Source organism: Triticum urartu, chromosome 6A (assembly GCF_056163025.1).
Source record: "Triticum urartu cultivar PI428250 chromosome 6A, HENAU_Tu73, whole genome shotgun sequence".
Classification (NCBI taxonomy): domain Eukaryota; kingdom Viridiplantae; phylum Streptophyta; class Magnoliopsida; order Poales; family Poaceae; genus Triticum; species Triticum urartu.
Genome location: NC_141878.1, coordinates 462,672,935 through 462,695,121, shown reverse-complemented (window position 1 = coordinate 462,695,121; position 22,187 = coordinate 462,672,935).

Here is a 22,187-nt window from a genome sequence, read left to right as displayed (position 1 = left end):
CGCATTTTTGTTATATATATATACATATCTATGTGTTCATTAATGATGCCTAGCAACCGTACACTCTGGTACGGCCAATGCATCAGGGGCTTACGTACCCACAATATGATGTGAAAAGTCCGAACAATTTAACAAGTGCGGCTCCCTGAACTTATGGCATTATATGCATCAGCTCCGAATCATGTCTTTGGTCAAATGTTGGGTTTGCCCGGCTCCTATGTTTTGGTACCTTACATTCCGCTCTATCGGCTAAGGTAGCGCTAGGAGAACTACTGCGATTGTGCCCCGGTTCTGCCGGGCCGAGCACCTCAGTAGAGAAAGCTAAAACTGACTGTCATGATAAGGCGAGAGGCTGGTCGCTGTTCGGCGAGGTTTTTCGAGTCCCTAAAGACTTATGCCGCTTAGGGCGAGGGGCCGGCTCCGTCCGGCTTACAAGCGTGTATCGCGCCCCGAATTCGGCCTTCCGAATACCAGGGGCTTCCCCGAAATTTCAAATTATAGAATTCTATGGCTAAGTGAGAGTGATAAAGCATTATTAGTCCGGTTGCCTGGTTCGTTGTGCTGCGACCTCCCTCGAAGGACCCAAACATGGGAACAAGAGTGCTCAGGTTTATCCCGAACACCCCGGCACTCGTGGCATGGGGGCAGAAGCCGAGGACTAGCCATCTCTCAGATTGAATAAACAGCCAAACAGAAGGTAATATTTTAAATTCACACAAGCGTTGCATAGCAAATACGATACAAGTTTTCATACATACAGGACAAAACGAGCAAGTCTCATTCAAATATTACATTTTGCGAACACTCATTCGCGATAAGACGGGCGCCCAGCAGAACACCCTCGTAGTACATCTCAGGGTGGCGGTGCTCCTTGCCCTCCGGCGGCCCCTCCTTGATCAGCTTCACGACGTCTAGCTTGACGCACTGCGTTTTTACACGGGCGAAGGCCCGGCGTGCACCTTCAATGCAGACGGATCGCTTGACGACCTCTAGCCGTGGGCAGGCATCCACAAGCCGCCTCACCAGGCCAAAAAATCTGTTTGGAAGGGCATCGCCAGGCCACAACCGGACTATGAATCCCTTCATGGACTGATCGTCCACCTTATGTAGCTCGGCCATCTGCTTCAGCTGGTCGCTCATCGGCACCGGATGTTCGGCCTCAGCATAATGAGACCAGAACAGCTTCTCCATTGAGCTACGGTCCTCGGCTTGGTAAAATTGTGCGGCATCGGACACACTGCGGGGAAAATCTGCGAATGCTCCTGAAGAGCTCCGGATCCGGGTAAGTAATCGATAATTTACTTTTACATGCTTGCTTTGCATATAGAAAGCCTTACCCGCCACTATCTTCTTTATCGCGTCGATCTCCTGAAGGGCCTTCTGGGCCTCGGCCTTGGCACTCTTCGCGCTCTCACGGGCCGCGGCAAGCTCAGACTCTCGCGTCTTCAAGTCAAGCTCCAACACCTCGTGCTTCGTCACGAGAGCCTGGAGCTCTTGTTGCACCTCGCCCACCCGAGCCTCGTGCCTCTCTCGCTCGGTGCGCTCTTGGGCCGCCTTTTCTTCGGCCTGGGACAACGCTTGCTTCAGGGTCGCCACCTCGGTCATGGCCCCTGGCAAACATACAATGATCCTGTCATTTAGCAATCGCGTCCTTTTTCTCATCTATAGACGGGGTATTACTTACCCTTGTTCTCCTCGAGCTGCCTCTTAGCAAGGCCGAGCTCTTTCTTGGTCCCCTCGAGGGCCTCCTTCAGTATGGCAACCTCCGCAGTTAGTGCGGCGGACACCAGCAGCGAAGCCTGCATATGCATATTGACATACTTATATTAGACTCCTGCGATATTATTTGATCCTCTGTTCGGCTTTTCTTTGTGAACACCGAACAAAGCATCAGGGGCTACTGTCTATGCGGTAATATTTCTACTACATTTTAAAACACTTACCTCAAAGCCTGTTAGAAGGCTAGTACAGGCTTCAGTCAATCCGCTTTTGGCGGACTGAACCTTCTAGATCACCGCACGCATGATAGTGTGGTGCTCCTCCTTGATGGAACCGCTGCGAAGCGCTTCCAACATAGTGTCCGGCGCCTCTAGATGGACAGAGGTCACCGGCACAGGTGTCTCACCCCCCTTAGAAGGGGACCGCCTGCCCGAGCTTGGAACCGTTGGAGGGTCCGGCGCGGTGTTCGACTGAGGGCCGAACTCGGAGCTCTCGGGGACCCCGTCCCCTCGGCTCCCGGAGTCCGGAAGGTCGCCTTGAAGCGCCTCTGGGACTATCCTCCCTTGATCTGGTGCCTCTTGAGACAGCACCTCGGCGTCGTCGGCTGGATGAGGGGAGGTGGCGGTCGGGACTGGATCACTATCCATGTCCGACGAGCCCAGGGAGCCGTCCGAGGATACCTCGATATTGGCTCGGGGCGGCCTGCACAATTGAGTTCGGCGTTAGGGAAAGCAATGCACAAAGGAATCCTATGGGTTACCTTGGTATCCGAATACTTACGATCTCCCCTGGGGCTTGGCCCTGGGCAACCACTCGTCTTCACTTTCGTTGGCGGCGGTGGAGCTGTCCGGAAGGAGAGTCCTTCCGTTCTTGGACCCTCCAGCCTCCCCAGTTGGGGCGACCTTCCTTTTCTTGTCTCCCCCAGTCGGTGGGGGAGCCTCTTCTTCCTCTTCCTCGTCTTCGGGGGATGAGTGCACTGCAGAGTCATCGGACGGTGAGTCCGACGACGCCTGGCGTCAGGAACTCTTTCGAGCTCCCTTGGCCTTCTTGGTCTTCTCCGGCACCTTATAAGGGGCCGGAGTCAACATCTTCGCTAGAAGGGCGTCCGCAGGGCCTTCGGGCAAGGGTGCCGGGCAGTCAATTTGTCCGGCCATCTTTTGCCAGTCCTGTTAACGGCACGGGAGTTTAGATCCCGCATAGAGTCAATCTATATAGAAAATAAGTATCCTGTAAAAGGTAAAACAGCTTACCGCACTGGCTTGGCGCTTCGCGCTGAATCCGCGATCCTCGGTAATGGGGGGAGGGACCGCGTCACCCTTGAACAGCACCCTCCAGGCATCTTCATGAGTCGTGTCGAAGAGCCTGTTCAGAGTTCGGTGATACGCCAGGTTGAACCCCCACAAGGTGAACTCCCGTTGTTGGCACGGGAGTATCCGGCGGACGAGCATAACCTAGACTATGTTGACGAGCTTGAGCTTCTTGTCCACCATGTTTTGAATACAAGTCTAGAGTCTGGTCAGCTCTTTTGAATTACCCCAGGATAGGCCCTTCTCTTTCCAGGAGGTGAGCCGCATGGGGATGCCAGATCAGAACTCGGGGGCCGCTACCCATGCGGGGTCGCGCGGCTCGGTGATATAGAACCACCCCGATTGCCACCCCTTTATGGTATCCACGAAGGTGCCCTCGAGCCATGTGATGTTGGGCATCTTGCCCACCATGGCGCCTCTGCACTCCACCTGGCGGCCGTTCACTACGTTCAGCTAGCTTGACATTGAAGGTCTTCAGCCATAAGCCAAAGTGGGGCTTGATGCGGAGGAAGGCCTCGCACACGAATAAACACCGAGATGTCGAGGATGAAGTTTGGCGTCAGATCATGGAAATCCAGGCCGTAATAAAAATTGAGCCCCCGGGCGAAGGGATGGAGAGGGAATCCCAGTCCGCGGAGGAAATGGGTGAGGAATACCACCCTCTCATGGGGCTCGGGGGTGGGGATGAGCTGTCCCTCATCTGGGAGCCGGTGCGCGATGTCGTCGGGCAGGTATCCGGCTCTCCTTAGTTTCTTGACGTCTCCCCCCGTGACGGAGGAGACCATCCACTTGCCTCCCGCTCCAGACATGGTTGGAGAAGGTTGAGATGGAAGTGAGGACTTGGGCGCTAGAGCTCGAGTGTGCGGGAGGGGATGAGCAGAGGAGGAAGAAGGCGTGGATAGAAAGGTGAATCCTTATCCCTTTATATGGGCGGACAAAACTAAGCGTCCACACTTGCCTGGTAAAACTCGCTTATCCCCCAAGCTCCGTAATTAATGGCGCGGTTGGGTTACCCATACCCGTATTGATGAGAATCCCGTAATAAGGGGACATGATCTCTGCTTTGACAAGACGTGTCGAAAAAATGCCTTGCGTTATGTGTGGGGCTGGTTAAAAGAAACGGTTCGAATAATCACCGGTCCATGACGTAACGTCATGTTGCCAAAACAAGCTAGCGGATTAGATCTGCGAAAACATTATTCTCTCTACGGTGAAATGTGGAACTTATTTTGCAGGGTCGGACACTATCCTCGTATTCAAATTCTTCTATGATGTATTCGGAGAAGGAACCCGCCTTGCAATGCCGAAGACAAGTACGCGCCGGATTCATCGTCTTTGAAGCCTGGTTCAGGGGCTACTGAGGGAGTCCTGGATTAGGGGGTCTCCGGACAGCCGGACTATCTCCATTGGCCGGACTGTTAGACTATGAAGATACAAGATTGAAGACTTCGTCTCGTGTCCAGATGGGACTCTACTTGGCGTGGAAGGCAAGCTAGGCAATACGTATATGGATATCTCCTCCTTTGTAACCGACCTTGTGTAACCCTAACCCTCTCCGGTGTCTATATAAACCGAAGTGTTTTAGACCGTAGGACAACAATCACAACATACAATCATACCATAGGCTAGCTTCTAGGGTTTAGCCTCTCTGATCTCATGGTAGATCTACTCTTGTAACACCCATATCATCAATATTAATCAAGCAGGATGTAGGGTTTTACCTCCATCAAGAGGGCCTGAACCTGGGTAAAACAGCGTGTCCCTTGTCTCCTGTTACCATCCGGCCTAGACGCAGAGTTCGGGACCCCCTACCCGAGATCCGCCGGTTTTGACACCGACACACATCTTACTAAGTTGAATGACATAGCCACCCTTTTACTCGTGATGAGAAAACTCGCTATTACTTTATTCTCAAATTATTTTCTTTCTCATTAAAGGGTGATGCTAAAGCTTGGTACAACACTCTTGCTCCTGGTTGTGTGCGTAGTCCCCAGGATATGATTTATTACTTCTCTGAAAAATATTTTCCTGCTCATATGAAACAAGCTGCCTTACAGGAAATATTTAACTTTGTGCAAACTAAAGAAAAGAGTCTCCCACAAGCTTGGGGGAGGATTTACCAGTTACTTAATGCTTTGCCAGATCATCCTCTTAATAAAAATGAAATACTTGATATCTTCTATAATGGACTAACCGATGCTTCTAGGGACTTTCTAGATAGTTGTGCTGGTTGTGTTTTCAGGGAACGAACTATTGCTCAAGCTGAAGAAATATTGAATAACATATTGAAAAATTAAGATGATTGGACTTGTCGGATTTCGGGTTCCGGCAAAACCCATGAGGTTCGAACACTCTGGTGTGCACAAAGATCTCTCCCCCTCCCTAGCTCGCACACTCTACGATCTCACGGCCTAGCTCGACGAACCCAAAGAACATGAGACACAAGATTTATAATGGTTCGGGCAACCGATGTGGTGTAATACCCTACTCCAGTGTGGTGTGGTGGATTGCCTCTTGGGCTATGGATGAACAGTTACAAGGGAAGAACAGCCTCACGAGGAGGGGTGTTCTTGTGCCTGGTGAACTTGACTGGTTGGGGTGATATGGATTCGATCTAGATCCAAATCAGATGCCCCCGAACCAGATGCCTCCCTATGGTGGTGGATAGTCCTATTTATAGAGGCCCTGGTCCTCTTCCCAAATATTGAGCAGGAAGGGATCCCACAATGGCCAAATTCGAAGGAAGACAACTAGTACAAGCTATCCTGAAAAAAAATAGTCTTCGCTTGCCAAAGGCTCTGGTGGTGACGTCATCTTGGGCTCCACGGCGACCTCCGTCCTGTCGTCCTGCTAGTCTTGGTCTTCTTGCACCGATATAGAAACATTTGCCTGATGCCTCGGGACTCCTTGTCTGCACTTGCCCCTTTAGCACCAAAGAGGAAATGAGGACACTGTGTGCGCTGGCGCCTGCCTAGCGCCGGCCTGGCTCCAGTCATCATGGCTTGCATCACAAAAACCTCGCGAGGTGCCCTCGCCTTGATCTCTCCGCCCCTCGCGAGCCAGCCTGGTGAGGCCGCCCCTCAGGAGATCTTGCGTCGTCTGCCTCGCGAGGCTTGGCCCCTCGCGAGGGTCTTGAATGTTTGCTGGTGAAGATGGGTCGTAAAGGGCCGCTGGTGGAGCCACGCTGCGGGCCACAGGCAGGCAAGTCTGGGGACCCCTGTTCCTAGAACGCTGATAGTAGCCCCCGGGCCCAAGGCGCGCTCAGGCTTGGCTTCGAGGCGAAGCCAAAGGGCAAGTGCGGAGCACCGCGGGCCCTATTAGCCTGCGGCCACGATTGGCACGTGGCGACTGATTGGACGTGGGCGTCTCCGCTTCCCCATGCTGCCTCGGCAACTGCCCGACTGACAAAAAGGCCGGTGCGGGTAACACTTGCCTTTATTGCTTTCCTCCGCCTTGCTCTAGATCTCCTCTCTCGCTCCTCACTTCTGAAATCTCCAGATCTTCTTTGATCTCCTTCCGGGCTTCCGTCCAATGGCGCCCCGAAATCCCAAGGCTGATTCACCGCCTGCCTGGTACGAGCCGGCTCTGGAGGCGCCCAATGTCTCGGCGAAGAACCTCGCCGCCACGCGCCTGCTAACGATGGGGGAGAACAACAAGAAGGGGAAGACCGAGATTTGCGCTGGCTCCACCAGGCCCAAGGCTTCAAAGAGCTCCTTCTACCCCTTCTTCATGAGCAGCGTCTTCGCCGGCCTCATTCCCCCCTTCTCCGACTTCTTCTACGCAGTCCTCCAACACTACGGGTTACGGGCTCTCCACATCCGTCCCAACTCCGTTCTTCTCTTGTCAATCTTGTCCTTCTACTGCGAGGCATATGTTGGGGTGATGTCGTCCGTGGCATTGTTGTGCCACTTCTTCTTCCTCCGAATCAACGATGGCCACACCACTGGGTGCGCCAACTTCGTCGCAGCTAGCAAGGCCAACGCAATCTCGAAGGTCGGCAAGAAGGCTGTTGGCTTCTGGAGCAAGTGGGTTATGATGGATGCCAAGTGGGTCCATCCACGGCTGAAGCTGCTGACGAAGATGCCCCAGTCTGACGAGGGGTGGTTTCGTGCGAGGCTTACCGACAACCGGGCGAAGGCGGTGCTGGAGAAGATGACCATCGACCTGAAGCCAGGCAATGCGAAGGCGGCGAAGCTGACGGGGGCCATGCTTCTGAGGGAGTCCTGACACTGCGGGTGGCTCCTGTCCAGGCGCGCTCGCGCCCCTTGTGGACGCTAGGGGATGGAGAGGACAAGCTTCACATGAGTCCGGAGGCTTTGTCTGAAGGGGAGCAGGCCGTGGCTCTCCGCCTCTTGGTCGGGGACGACCAAGAGTATCCGCCGAGTGCCAACGCTCCTTTGTTCCTTCAGAAGGACGGGGCGGTGCTCGCGGCCGCCATGCCCACCTTTGATGAGCACGGCCGGGTGCCGCCGGCACCCTCTGAAGTCCGGTGGTGACGGTGATGGTGGACATGTCTTCTGGTGATTCCCATAGGGACGGGGAGGAGGAGGACAAAGAGCGTGACTCAGAGGCATCCCCCGAGGGGATGGGGGAGACCTCCCCCTTGCGCAACCCCGACATCCTCCGCCTCCTGCCTGACGATGATGGCGAGGCCGACATCCTCCCGGGGAAGGGGGAGCTGCCCATGGATCCGACGAAGGGCAGGTAGGTGCTGCTCTCCCGGGACGACGCTCCTGCCTCACCGCCGCCTGGAGCTGGTTCCAGTCCAGCTGCTACCCCTGCTTCTGCTCCCGGAGCTGGCGCGCCCACGCCTCGGGCTGCGAAGCTCTCTAGCTTCAAGCTTACGAAGCGGAGGGACTATGCCGCGGTGGACCAGTAAGTGTTCTCATCCTGCCTTGTTCTTCCTTCCGCTGCTCATTTCCGACTCTTCTTCTTCGTTGTGCAACTAGGGCGACACCTGCGGCGAAGAGGAGAAGGGAGGGAGAGGTGGTATTGCTTGAGCCCCGTTCGCCTCCTGCGGCCGCACCCCTCTCCATGAGCAAAGGGGGTGACGGCACTCATGTCTCTTCAGGCCGATCATCCTCGTGAGGTTGGGTGGAGCATCCTCAGGAGGAGTCAGCCCCTGAGGCCCCGCCGGCTCTGGAGGTGCCAGCGTCCAGCTCGGGCACTGGGAACCCGAGGCTCAGGAGCCTCTGGCCTCTCAGGCCATGGTGATGATGACGCCTCTTCCTCCTCCTTCTACCATACTGCTGACCCCAGGTTCCTTCGCCTCCCCTGACATCCTAGAGTGAGCTCTTTTTGTGATGGCCCTGCTGTGAGAAGACCTTCAGGGCACCGACCGTCGCCTGGTGGCCGGACGCCTGTAACTGGTCTCTAGCTGGCTGCACTCCGACACATACGTCTGGGTGGCACTGAGCCAAGCTGCTGCTGACTCCGAGAAGGACACGAAGGCCGTCGCCCAGGCTGTGGCCACCTGCGAGGTGGTGCTGAAGGATGCCGAGGCCGCCCAGGACTGCTGCCGGTCGCTGGCTGCCGAGCTAGAGACCGTGCGGAGGGAGAACGCAAAGAAAGACCGAGGCCGCAAGGCGGAGGAGGAGAAGATGAAAGCCCGAGAGGATGCCATCAAGGATCGCAACTCCGAACTGGAACAGTTGGTGAAGGCGCAGGCCATGGAGCACAACCGGCTGGAGGAGTCGGAGCAGAAGCTGAAGGCGCAGAAGGCCGAGCTTGACACCAAGGCGAAGGTCCTGACTGAGGACCGCGCGGCCTTCAAGCTCCTTAAAGAGAAGGCTCGGACGGCGCTGAAGTCGCTCTATGAGAAGGGCTTGGAGGAGCCGCTGGTTGCCGACGATGAGGGCCCCAACCAGCTGGTTCCTTATCTGGTTGTTGCGCTGGAGGATGTTGTGAGTGGCATCGGCCCCATGGCGGAGGAAGAAGCCCGCGTTCTCTCCTTAGCCACGCTGACGTGCGTCTTTAGCCACCTCCACCTTCGCGGTCCCGCCGCCCGCCTTGATGAGCTGCTGGAGCCTGTGAAAGACGAGCATTACGAGGTCGCCGCTGCAGCTGTGAAGGGTCAGGTGGAGGCCCTGCTGAAGAGGTTCCGCGCCTTCACTCCCGCGCCGCCGACCAGCGGTGCTACCGATCCTGCAACTCCGGCTGGTGGTGTAGGTGAAGGCGACACCATTGGAGAATAAGCATCCCTTGCAGGCGACGGCGGCGTCCAGGGATGATGAGGCAACCTGCTGGCGGCTCCTTTCCTATTTTAGCTTCTACAATATGCAACATGCCTCGTGGAGGCATTAAACTCGCGTTTGATTTCAGGGGAACAATATGTCCTGTAATATTTGCTTTGAAATTCTATGATTTCCTTTCTATTTGCTTTACGTTCTACATTGGCATGGTCCGACCCCGCGCATACCTTAGCCGTTGTTGGGTTGTCCGGATCACTAGGACGGACCAAGGAGTGAGGGGCTACGTGATCAGTTAGGCTCCTGAGTCGGGATGCTCAGGAGTCACCCTTGATGCGCAAACAACTTATAGAAAGGAGATCTGGGAGTAGGTCTAGTGTTCTATGCCGGCAGGGCCCGACCCCGCGCATACCTCAGCCGCCATTGGGCCGACCGGATCACCAGGACGGACCAAGGAGTGAGGGGCTACATGGTCAATTGGGCTCCTGAGTCGCGATGCTCAGGAGTCCCCCTTGACGTTCAAATGACCTTCGTACCTTAGCTCCGCTTGGGAGGGCGCGCAACAACCAGGTCCAAGGGACCTGGCAGGGTGGCGTACGCTTGGGCGTGACCCGAGCGCAGCCCCCGTGCCCAGCCCCCTCGCGCGACTCTCCCGAGGGGAGGTGTTGCGATGAGGCCAGACACTGTGCCCGGAGGCTCCCTGAGGTAGGTACGGCCGTGAGGCCGCCCTCAGTTGTTTATCACCAGCGTGGAGCATAGTGCTTCCGTACTTGCACGGGCATAGCCGCTCCTCGGCAGTGTCAACTGCCAGCGCGGAGCATGGTGCTTCCACTGGCATGTGGGAGGGGACTCCCTACTACGGAGAGCCCCTAGGGCGTGTACAGCCCTGCTCTGACATGTGGCTTGCACGGCAGGGCTAGACGAGGTGTATCTGGGCACTCGTGAGCCAGCACAGGACTCACGAGGCCCTACCTCAAGGCGGGTTGCGCCTGGTCTTGGTTCTTGATGGCTGTGGAGTTCCTGCGGGATGGTTAGACAACCTGCGCCGAATGGATTTCTTCAGGCTATCGCACGAGAAGGCCAGGCACCAAGGCCAGCACGCGCAGTGTCCTCGTTTCCTGTTTGGTGCTAAAGAGGCAGGCGCAGGCGAGGAGTCCCGAGGCATCAGGTAAAGGTTTCCATATCGGTGCAAAAAGACCAAGACCAGCAGGACAGCAGGACGGAGGTCACCGTGGAGCCCAAGACGGCGTCACCACCAGAGCCTTTGGTAGGCGAAGACTACTTTTTTCAGGATAGCTTGTACTAGTTGTCCCCCTTCGAATTGGCCGTTGTGGGATCCCTTCCCGCCTAATATTTGGGAAGAGGACCCGGGCCTCTATATATAGGACTAGCCACCACCATAGAAATGGATCGGCTCATCTGATCGCAGATCATCCCCAACCACTCAAGTTCACCGAGCACAAGAACACCTCTCCTTAGGAGGCTGTTCTTCCCGTGTAACTGTTCATCCTCAGCCCAAGAGGCAATCCACCACACCACACTAGAATAGGGTATTACACCACAACGGTGGCCTGAACCAGTATAAATCTTGTGTCGCTCATTCTTTGGGTTCGTCGAGCTAGGTCGTGAGATCATACGGATTGCGAGCTAGAGGGGGGAGAGATCTTTGTGCGCACCCTAGTGTTCAAACCTCAAGGCTTTTGCCGGAACCCGAAATCTGACATTTGGCGTGCTAGGTAGGGGTGAGTTGGAGCTTCTCTTCCGCCAGTTGATCCGCCGACACTCCGCGGTTCCGATGTCCAGTGACCCGAGGACAAGTGCCGACCGCGCGGCAGCTTGGCCGGCCCGGGCTACGCCGTGTGCCCAAGAAGAGCTCAACCCTGCGCCCCAGGCGGTACGTGCACCACCAAACGCTGCGGGGCGCGGGCGGCGCAGTCAAATGCCGTCTACCCTCACTCCACGACAAGCGCGGGCGGCCGCAAGGGCCTCAAGCCACGCTGCGGCCACGGCACCGCACAACCGACGGGAATAAGCGAACATGAGGGCCGCGAACACGGTTGCTCAGGAGCTGCTGCGATGCCGACTGATGGAGAGCGGTCGGGATGCATTGCTGGAGCGCGTCGCTGAGCTACTGGATGCCGCGGCCTTGGGGGTACTGCCCTTCTACTCCCTGCTTACACCTCAGGCAATGGCCGGATCGCATGGTGGGTCTCGCCGCGCCCGCGTGCCCCCAGGAGCGCCAGGAGGCTTCATCGACATCGGCGCGACCAACAGCATCGGACCCCCAATTGCACCTGCGCCACCTCCGATGGGCGCGGGCACGAGTGTTGACACACGCGGCCCCAGCGGGGTGCCGCCCTACCATCCTCAAGGCAGCACGCTAGGCCTGGCAACATGGAGCGTGGGGCACTTCAGCGAGCTCTTTGGGGCAACGGCCTCGGAGGCCTACGTGCCTTGCATGATGGACCAGGATTATGCGCTGGAAGACGACCTTGGCTCATTCCTCGAGCCAGGCTGGGAGCAGGAGGCGCTAGAAGCTGAGGCCTTCCAGGAGCCCCCCAAGAGCCTCGCCAACCATGCCGGCGACAACAGCTACAAGGTACCACTAATATCTCAGGAGCAAGCTTATGCTAACCATGGGTTGCAGGAGGATTGGGTCACAACAGCGGACGGCGTCCCCAGCTCAACAGCCTCCCTCCCACCAGGAGGAGCGCACTGGGGGCTGCAAGGATGGGCCGGGAGCTAGGTCCCTCCTCGCATCACGTGGAGCAGGGCGTTCCCCAAAGGTAGGCCCTCTGTCGGGGAGGTGCCGGTGAGCCTTCCCCCGGCAAGGGACCCGTGGTCGTCGAGGGCGCCGCTGGTGTCCCCTTTGCCCCTTGGCTTCGTCCTGGTTTCTGGTCGCAACAACAGTGGTCGAGGGCGGTGCAAGGCGGGGCCCTCATCTGGCGATATGAAGTAAGGCTCGCGCCTGTGAAGATCTCCACTCGTGACACTCTCACCTAATAATGAGTGGGGCTGTGCACACCCGGGAGTCTCAGGAGTGCCGCCCTCGGGCCTCGGGGGCTCCCTCCCACGTCCAAGTGGCAGTCTTAGCTCCACGCTGGTGAGAAGACAAGAAGATTAGACTAGGCGCCGGACGCGGCCATTTGCTTTTAACCTCTTTTCTGTAGCCCTATTTCTGGCTTTGGATTTAAGTTGAGGTTGATTTTTAATTGGTATGTGCTGGGGTGACTTTTCTCGTTCGTTAGATTTCTTGCCATCTGGTTCCTTGCTCTCACTCATAGTTCGCACCTACTGCCTCCCCCCTCGCGAGCGGGGGCTGGGCGCGGCACGCGCGTGCTGCGCGCACGCCCTTCCATGGCTGGCGCTTGCTCCTCGCGAGGCCCTCTCGGGCGGATCGGAAGGCCCCTCAGAAGCTCGCGACCTCACAAGCCAGTCAGGAACTAGCCCTGACCAATGTAAACTGCAGCAGTAAGTTCGCGGCGGGACTCGCGGGCACAAAAAACATACCTCTGGCTTGGCCTTAGGAATAGAAGCAATAATCTGTTTACATGAGGGTCTCCCCCTCCCAAAATGCTCTTACAACTTTCAGGGCCGTGCCCAAGCTTTCACATGTAGGGTCAACGACAAGGAAGCACGGTCTCAATCGGACATATCGCTCGCTGCGTCCTTCGGGTCGCCCTCAGACGCGTCACTGGCGTCGCCGTCACCATTGTTGGCATCACCATCACCATCACCGTCACCATTGTCGGCGCCGCCCTCACCATCGCCCACCACGTCTCCTTCATCTGCGGCGACCACCACCGCATCATCCTCGGAGGTGAAGGCCCTGACTAGAGCATCCACATTGTCCTCTACCCAGCGCGCCAGGTCGCCCCGGATGGCCTCGAGCATAGGGACAATGACAGCGTCGAAGTCGAAGTTGGGGTAGGTGTTTTGGAGGTGGCTGAAGACATGGGAGAACGCACGCTTGAGAAGGCTGCGGCTCCTCTCCTCAACAAGCACGCGAGCCCTCTCGGATCAATTCTCCAGGCGTGTCACCACGTCGGTGAAGAAAAGGAGGTGACTGGCGTAGTCGTTCGAGTGGGGATGAGGTGCATCTTCATCGTAGATGGCGCCCAACGCCGCATTGGCTCTGATCCTGAGGCATTGGAGCATGGGGGCGCACTCGCGCTCCAGCGTCCGCCGCCGGAGCGCTTCCTCCCTGCTCTGTTGTGTTGACGACTCGGCGTTGGCGATCCGCTGCTGAAGGGAACGCAGCTCAGCACAAGCGGAAGCCAGCTCAGCTTGCACTGAGGTCAAGGAGGCTGCGGTGGCTTTCTCGTGATGTTCCGCCTCAGCCAACCCCGACCTGAGTGCATTAGTCCCACCCACAGCTTCGGCTTCCACGAGCTTCAACTTCAGGTCGTACCTGCCCACAAGATCCGCGCGAGCCTCGGCCACCCGGCGGTCGACCTCCTCCTGAGCCCTGGCCTCGCGCGCACCGACAGCGTCCTCCGCTTGGGCGACTTGGCGCTCCCTCGTCTCCAACTGCTCAAGCTCAAGGTTGCACTCTGTGGCTTCTAGCGCCAGTGCTTCCTCGCACTTCAGGACCTCTTCCTCCTTCGCAGGCGTCCCCTTCATCGACGCTAAGGCTGCCTTGCATGCCTCCACTTGCTGCTCCAGGCCTGGAGCTCCCACGCGTGGTTCTCTGCGATCTCGCAGTGGCGATCGGCTTCCCGGGCCTCTTCCAAGGCTCGAGCGCAGGCCTCACGCGAGGTTGCAAGAGACGCCTCGGCCTTCGCATTATCAAGCTCGCGCTGGTGGCGCCCAAGGTTGATGGCCACCTTCAGTTTGTGCCACTCCTCCATCAACCGAAGACCCCTGGCCTCGAGGCACGCGTCTACATCCGCGAGCTCTCCGCCAAGCCGGCTCATCGCGCCCATCGCCTCCCGAAAGATCTCGTGGCGGACGACACTCTGTTCGTGTGCAAACTCGAGCACGTGGCTGATTCCTTCCTCCACAGCGGGGGCCGCCGACGGGATCCGAAGCGGCTCGCTCCCTTCCCGCAGGGGGCTGGGGGCTGGCGCCCCCTGGTTGCCGACTGGGCTTCAGCAGGAGCCCGGTGGGGTTGAGGCTCGCTACTCGAAGAAGGAACTAAGACCGAAGCCATCCAACCTCCACCCACGACCAGAGGAGGAGCCCTTGGCACGCTCATCGCACCCCGACAAGGCCACGAAGAAGAGAAGGCAGGAGCGCGGGCTCAAGGCGCCAGGCTTGCGCATCTGCCTCTCCGGCCGACCTCGCGCCAGAGGCAGCATGCTGGCCTGGGATGCTCAAGGCCAACGGGAGACTCGATGCAGGAGGACATTGCTCCTCGGGAGGCTTCACGGCCTTAGGAGATGGGGTCCTGAAGAGACACCATCGGGAAGGGAAGCAGCACTCGAGGAATTACAAAGATAAGGTACTTACTCATCTATGGCGATGTACTTCCACTGTTTCAATGGCCGGAAGGGGCCGCTACTATGGCTTGGGGACCCCTTCCTCTTGCGGAGCGCATCGAAGTCTACATGGAGCCAGCCAAAGCGTTGGACATGGCGACCATCGCAGGGCACGGCTGGTGAAGCGCCCGAGGAGGTGACCTCAGGAGCGCCAAGCTGGGGAGAGCCATCAAGTTCCGCCTCGTGACGGCCTCCAGAGGCCTCGGGAGCTTCGGCCTCAGGAGCAGCGGGTCGCATCGCCCCCTCAACTGCCACCTCAGCATGAGAGTTACGGGCTCCCGAAGATGATGCCTCAGGAACCGCGGGCGGCTTCGACACCTCGGCGCCCGCGCCTCCAGCCTCCGGTGGTGCTTGCCCCCCTGCGTCCACTCTTGGGGCAAGTTTGGCGCCGGCGACAAGGAGGGGAGCCACGGCGAATGGGTTCTCTCGGGACCCCTCAAGGCCAACCGGACACAACCCCCATTTGTCAAAGAGGGCATCTGCCCCGTGAACTCTACCCTGTTTGAGCGACGGTACAGGAGACATCCCTTCAGTGGCATATCGGCTGGTGAGGGGTCGCCTGCCAGGACCTCAAGCACCATTCTTCATGCCTCGAGCGGAAGCTCTGACTCCTGAAGCCTCATGCGATCCTGGTCGATGGATAGGGCCCACATCGGCTAGGAATGGCGCTGGAGTGGGGCGACGCGGCATCGGAGGAACTCCTTCATCACCATGGGCGCGGTCAAGCCAAGGTCCTTCAACCTCCTTAGCCGGAGCCAGACGAAGGCTCGTAAGCTTCTCGTGAGCCCAGCCGGAGCTGGGGACGGCGGGCGTAGACAGAGGCAAGAGCAAAGGGCTGAGCACTCTGACATCCGCATACACCTATCGTATCCGGAACCCGCTCGCGGACGGCGGGATTTCAAAGTCAATCCCCGAGCCGACCGTCGCCGCCACGGCCTGGAAGCTCAGGCACCCCGAGCATTGCCGGGGGTCGGTCAGGTGCAGCGAGAAGAAATGGCGCAGAAGGGCCACGGAGGCAAAGGCAAAGACGGCGAGAAGAGCGATAGATTGGGGATCTAGGTGCAGTAGATGAATCTGGTAATGGGAAAGCACGGCATTGAAGAAGGCAGAGAAGGGGGGACCAGACCGGCCCACAGGGTGTCGATGAAGAACTGGACCTCGGTGGCTGTTCTATCGACAGAAGCTCGGGACGCAGGCTAGGCCGCCGTCCCTCCCCATTCGTTGAAGCTGGTGGCAAGCACAAGGCGGACCTTGTCCATGGCCTCCTCATTGAGCACCCGCGATCGGCCGACGGCAGGCTCGACGGCCAAAGGCGGGCTGGCTGAGGACAGGGGCTTCTTCCCTTTCTCCGTCCGGTTCGGCGCCATGGTGATGGAGAGGATTGAGCTCTGGTCGAATGGAGAGGAGGCTGAGGTTTGAAGAAGCAGAGGAGTCGGGGAGTGCGTTGCCAGCAAGGGGGAAATAACTGTGTAGGACGCCATGGCCGCCTAGCCAGGCGGATATCAAGGCTACATGGGGAAGCGGGGCCGCCCACGTCCAATCAATCACCACGCATTAGCGGGGCCATAGGCTATTGGGGCCCGCGGCGCTCCGCGCTTGCCCTTTCGCTTCGCCTCGAAGCCAAGCCCGAGCACGCCTTGAGCTCGGTGGCTACTATTGGCGTTCTGGGAATGGGGGTTCCTAGACTTGCCTGCTTGCGGCCCGCGGCGTGGATCCACCAGCGGCCCTGTATGGCCCATCTTCACCAGCGAACACTCAAGACCCTCGCTAGGGGCCAAGCCTCGCGAGGAGGACGACTCAAGACCTCCTCAGGGGCGGTCTCACCAGGCTGGCTCGTGAGGGGCAGACAGATCAAGGCAAGCGACACCGCCCGAGGTTTGCGTGACGCAAGCCATGATGACTGGAGCCAGGCGGGCGCGAGCACGCGCAGTGTCCTCGTTTCCTCTTTGGTGCTAAAGATGCAAGAGTAGGCGAGGAGTCCCGAGGCACCAAGCAAAGGTTTCCATATCGGTGCAACAAGACCAAGACCGGCAGAACAGCAGGATGAAGGTTACTGTGGAGCCCAAGACGGCGTCACCACCAGAGCCTTTGGCAGGCGAAGACTACTTTTGTCATGATAGCTTGTACTAGTTGTCCCCCTTCGAATTGGCCGTTGTGGGATCCCTTCCCACCTAATATTTGGGAAGAGGACCCGGGCCTCTATATATAGGACTAGCCACCACCATAGAAATGGATCGGCTCATCTGATCGCAGATCATCCCCAACCACTCAAGTTCACCGAGCACAAGAACACCTCTCCTTAGGAGGCTGTTCTTCCTGTGTAACTGTTCATCCTCAGCCCAAGAGGCAATCCACCACACCACACTGGAGTAGGGTATTACACCACAACAGTTGCCGGAACCAGTATAAATCTTGTGTCTCTCGTTCTTTGGGTTCGTCGAGCTAGGCCGTGAGATCATACAGAGTGCGAGCTAGAAGGGGGAGAGATCTTTGTGCGCACGCCAGTGTTCGAACCTCAAGGGTTTTGCCGGAACCCGAAATCCAACAGTGTTTGACATTTGTTCTCATTTCTTGCATGTGACCTAATCTTGCAACCAAGGACAAACATTTGATTTTGCAACCCGTTTTTAAGGACGGAGCATGTGCATGTAGTTCAATTTTGAATTATGCACATAAATGCCTAGAAAACTCAATTAACATATAAAAATGTCCAAACAATACCCGAAAAAAATCCAAAATTTAAAACGACACTCGTGTTGTTCTATGTGGACACCAGGAAAAAATTTGAAAGGAAGAAGAGGCGATGAATATCATTTTGTCCACAAAGGTGACATGTTTCCCTAACTGAACCATGAGGCTTTCTTGTGAGAAGCTCTGGTTTGTGAGAAGATTGTACCATAACCTGTCCCAAATGGGACAATATTTTTTACCCCAGCATGTTGATGCCATTCCATGATAGCATGCCAAGGTTCATGAATTTCAGACGGGTTTTGGATTTACTAGAATTACAAAAGCAAGTACCTCAACATTTCCGGAGATCCCTGGTGCCGTGGTGTTCGAAATTCATCCCCATTTCATGCATGGGACATAAGCATAAACCCATGGTCACATATATGATTTGACAACCCATGTTGGTGCACCGGAGCATGTGCATGTGCTTCAATTTTGAATTATGCACCTGAAATGGCTAGAAAACCAATTTTATATATAAAATTTCCAAACGAACCCTGAATAATTCCAATTTTTTATCACACACATATACTTCCATCTTCACTGCAGATAAAAGGTCTAGCAATTCAAACACCGTCCATTACCGCTGTGACTCCATTATGTAATTCAAATCAAGACGAAAAATCAAGTATATCCAACACAGTTTATTATCACCAACCATGTGAGATGCAGCACAAAATATCTTGGAGCATCATCGGATTATAGTACGCATACAGCTTGCGAGAGAAGGTGCGACGGCTATACTCCATAGCCCACTCAAAATAAGGGACCGTGTCTAATGACACTTTGCGCGCCAATTTTTTCGCTAAAGCGATTCCAAATTCTCTGCTTCTGCGGAAATATCTACCTCCCCGCCCCCTCCCCCTTACCAAAAGCCACATTTCCCCTATTTCTGCCTTCCTTTCCAAGTTCAAACCTTCACTCCTTGCTTGTAGCGCCGCCTCCTTACCGGTGACCCTCCTTCATGATGCTCGGTCTTGCCTATCCAGGCAGGTAATCCACACCCGACCGCCGGAACGAGCGCGACACGTTCCACCCAAATCACCGACCCCTCCACCAAATAAGCGCCACCCTAAGCCATGGTGCACCTAGTATAGCCAGGATCTCAAGGAGCATTTGGCAGCAAAGAAGCAAATCGCGGTCGCATGCGCGGATGAGGTCGCGATGGCTGCCATTTGTGCTGACCCCCAGATCTTGGAGGAGCACCTCGACATCGAGGACACCATCGACGCCTCACGTGTCGACGCCGCGACGCGGTTGGCTACATTAAATGACAGTTTGTGGCATTTTCTCGAGGCCACCCTCGGTGCCTTCGACGAAGACTATGAGGTGTTTTCTCAGTGTGCACGTGCTTACCTCATCTCGAGAGCCAGCAGGTTGGTTCCCGGAGCGGCTCAGGCAACTCACCACTATGACGAGGGCACCCACGAGGCGGAGGCCTCGCCCTCTTCCATGTCCAAGGAGCCAATCGTCATCGATATCTCCGATAATGAGGAGTGACTTGTCTTATTAGCTCCCTATAAGGACCCATGTTCAGTTTGCTAGCTACTGCCATTCCTTAACAAATTCTAGTGAATTGTGCTATCTACTTTTACCATGTAATCTTCTGCTCTAGTGTATATGTTCTATATGTCATGCAATGTGGTGTTCAGTTAACTGTTTGGTTCAATTCTGCAAATGTGATGTTCAATTCTTTAGGGTACAATTTTCCAAGTTGTCAAGCATTCTTGGTTTGGTTAACTGTTTGATCTTCTATTACGAGTATGTTATATTGTGTAATGTGGTGCTCAGTTAACATTTGGTTCATTTGTTGAGGTGTTTAGTTAACTGTTTGGTTCAATTCTGCAATGCGATGTTCAATTGTTGTGGGTGCATTCTGTTATTGTATACCATGTGAGAAATAAATTGAATTTGGATGTACTAAATACATCAGAAACAAATACAATTGCTATATTTCCAAGTTGTTAAGCATGCTTGGTTTGTTTAACTCTCTGATCTTCTATTAGGAGTATGTTATATTATGCAATGTGGTGCTCAGTTAACGTTTGGTCCATTTGTTGTGGTGTTTAGTTAACTGCTTGGTTCAATTCTGCAATGCAATGTTCAATTGTTGTGGGTGCATTCTGTTATTGTATACCATGTGAGAAATAAATCAAATTTGGCTATACTAAGTAAACAAGAAACAAATACAATTTCTATATTTCCAAGTTGTTAAGCATGCTTAGTTTCGTTAATTGTCTGATCTTCTATTGGGAGTATGTTATATTGTGCAATGTGGTGCTCAGTCAACGTTTGGTTCATTTGTTGTGGTGTTTAGTTAACTGCACGTGCATGGTCCGTTGTCTAATAGAACATTATTGTTCAATTGGAGGAACCATTCTAATATTTAGGTTTTTAACAATTTGGTCTTGCACATGTAGGTCCTACTGTGAGAGGTTTTGACCCACTGTTCGACCCTTTTTGCATACGGGGAAATGAGTTGTACATGAATATCAATCAAGTCAAGAAACTCAGAAAGATTGTTAGGATAAAGAAATTAGCGACAAAAAACAACAAAATCTTTGTCTGCATAATGAAGAAGACATCAGTTCACTACAAGATGCTACTAACTATTATACCTTGCCTTTTCTTATTCCTTTGCCCCATATCCAATATAGAGAAGATATTTATGCACATCCTTTTTTCTGGCCTTTCGAAAGCAGTTCACTAGTGATTACCTCTCAAACCAACTCTGTCGGTGTTCTGGGAACGGGGGTCCCCAGACTTGCCTGCCTGCGGCCTACGGCGTGGCTGAGCCAGCAGGCCGTACGGCCCATCTTCACTAACAAAGCACCCAAGACCCTCGCGAGGGGCCAAGCCTTGCGAGGCGGACGATGCAAGACCTCCTCTGGAGTGGCCTAGCTAGGCAAGCTCACGAGGAGCGAAGATATCAAGGCGAGGCGAACCTCAAGAGGCTCTCGTGACGTGAGCCGTGACGATCGACACCAGGCGGGCGCCAGCGCGCACAACGTCCTTGTTTCCTCTTTGGTGCAAAGGGGGCAAGCGCAGCCGTGGAATACCGAGGCCTTAGGAAAAGGTGGCCATTTCGGTGCAACAAGACCAAGACCATGGACTGCAAGACGGAGGTCATCATCGAGCCCAGAACAGCGTCACCACCAGAACTTTGTGTAGGCGAAGACTACTTTTGTCAGGATAGCTTGTACTAGTTGTCCCCCTTCAAATTAGCTCGCCATTGTTGGCTCCCTTCCCGCTCGCTATTTGGGAAGAGGACCAGGGCCTCTATAAATAGGACTGGCCACCACTATAGTAAGGGGATCCGATCTTGGCTCGAGAGAGAGACCACCCCACACACAAGCTCACCGAGCTCAAGAACGCCTCAACCTCAGGAGGCCGTTCTTCCCTTGTATTGTTCATCATCAGCCCAAGAGGCAATCCACCACCACCACACTGGAGTAGGGTATTACACCACAGCGGTGGCCCGAACCAGTATAAACCCCGTGTCCTTCTATGTTGTGAGTTCGTCGAGTTCGTCCGCAAGATCTTAGCGAGCTAGAGCGTAGATCGGTTGGAGGGAAAGACTTCACGCGCACCCCAGTGTTAGAACCTTAAGGGTTTACTGGAACCCCACACCCCGACATTTGGCGCGTCAGGTAGGGGTGCGTCGGAGCTTTTCTCCATCAACCAGCGCCCCATACCGCCGCACCGCGCATCCATGACAGGTGCCCCGCCACCGAGCTCCTCGGCCAACGCCAGCAGTAGGGAGTCTGGGTACCGAGCACTAGCCCCCGCTCTACGGCGAGTGCAGTGGCCGGTCAAGTTCAGGCCGGAGAGGCCGCTGCGTTACGACGGCGCGGCAGACTCGGCGCTGTTCCTGCGTTACGACGGCGCAGCGGACTCGAAGGTGAGGTCGTCCTCGAAGCCGGAGGTGATGACAAGATCATGGCAAACTTGTTCCCCCTGGCCCTCGCCGACGAGCCGCGTGCTTGGCTGCTCAACCTCCCGGGATCCACAGTGACATCCTGGGGGGAACTCCGCGACCTCTTCACTGCGTGCTACGCGGCGCTGGCACACCACACAGTCGCGACACTGTTGGGCGGCTCCCAAGCACCTCCTTCAGATCACCGTGTCAAGCCTTTCTTCCGTCAGATTAGGGCCGCCTGCAAGCGCCCGGGGGCTCCGCCGGGTTGGGCCGCGCCGGAAGCCGACATCACCTTCGACTCGGAAGACCACCCAGGCTCCACCGCCAGCTCAAGGATGCTTCCGATGCTCTGCACACCCACCATCTGCAACGTGGCCGTCAGCAAGACCCTCATCAACGGCGGCGCCAGTCTCAACCTGCTCTCCGTGGAAGCTTTCAGCCTTCTTCATGTGCCACTAGAACGGCTCGGCCTCAGCAAGCCCTTCATAGGGGTGGGCGGTGGAGCTGTTCACCCCTTAGGGCAGATCCGCCTCCCTGTCACCTTTGGCACGCGGGATAACTATCGCACCAAGCTGGTGGACTTTGACATCGCCCGCATCGGTCTCCCGTACAATGCCATCCTCGAGTACCTGGCCCTCGCTCAGTTCATGGCGGCAACTCACCCGGCCTACAACCTCATGAAGATGCCAGGGAGAAAGGGCGTCCTCACCATCCAAGGGGACGCTAAGGAGGTCGTGATGGCGCTTAGGCTCGCCTTCAAGACCGCGGCAGCAGCGCAGCCAGCCAGCGCCGGTGCGCCGGGGGCCAAGGAGGCCGCGCCCACCAAGAAAAAGCAGTTGTTCAC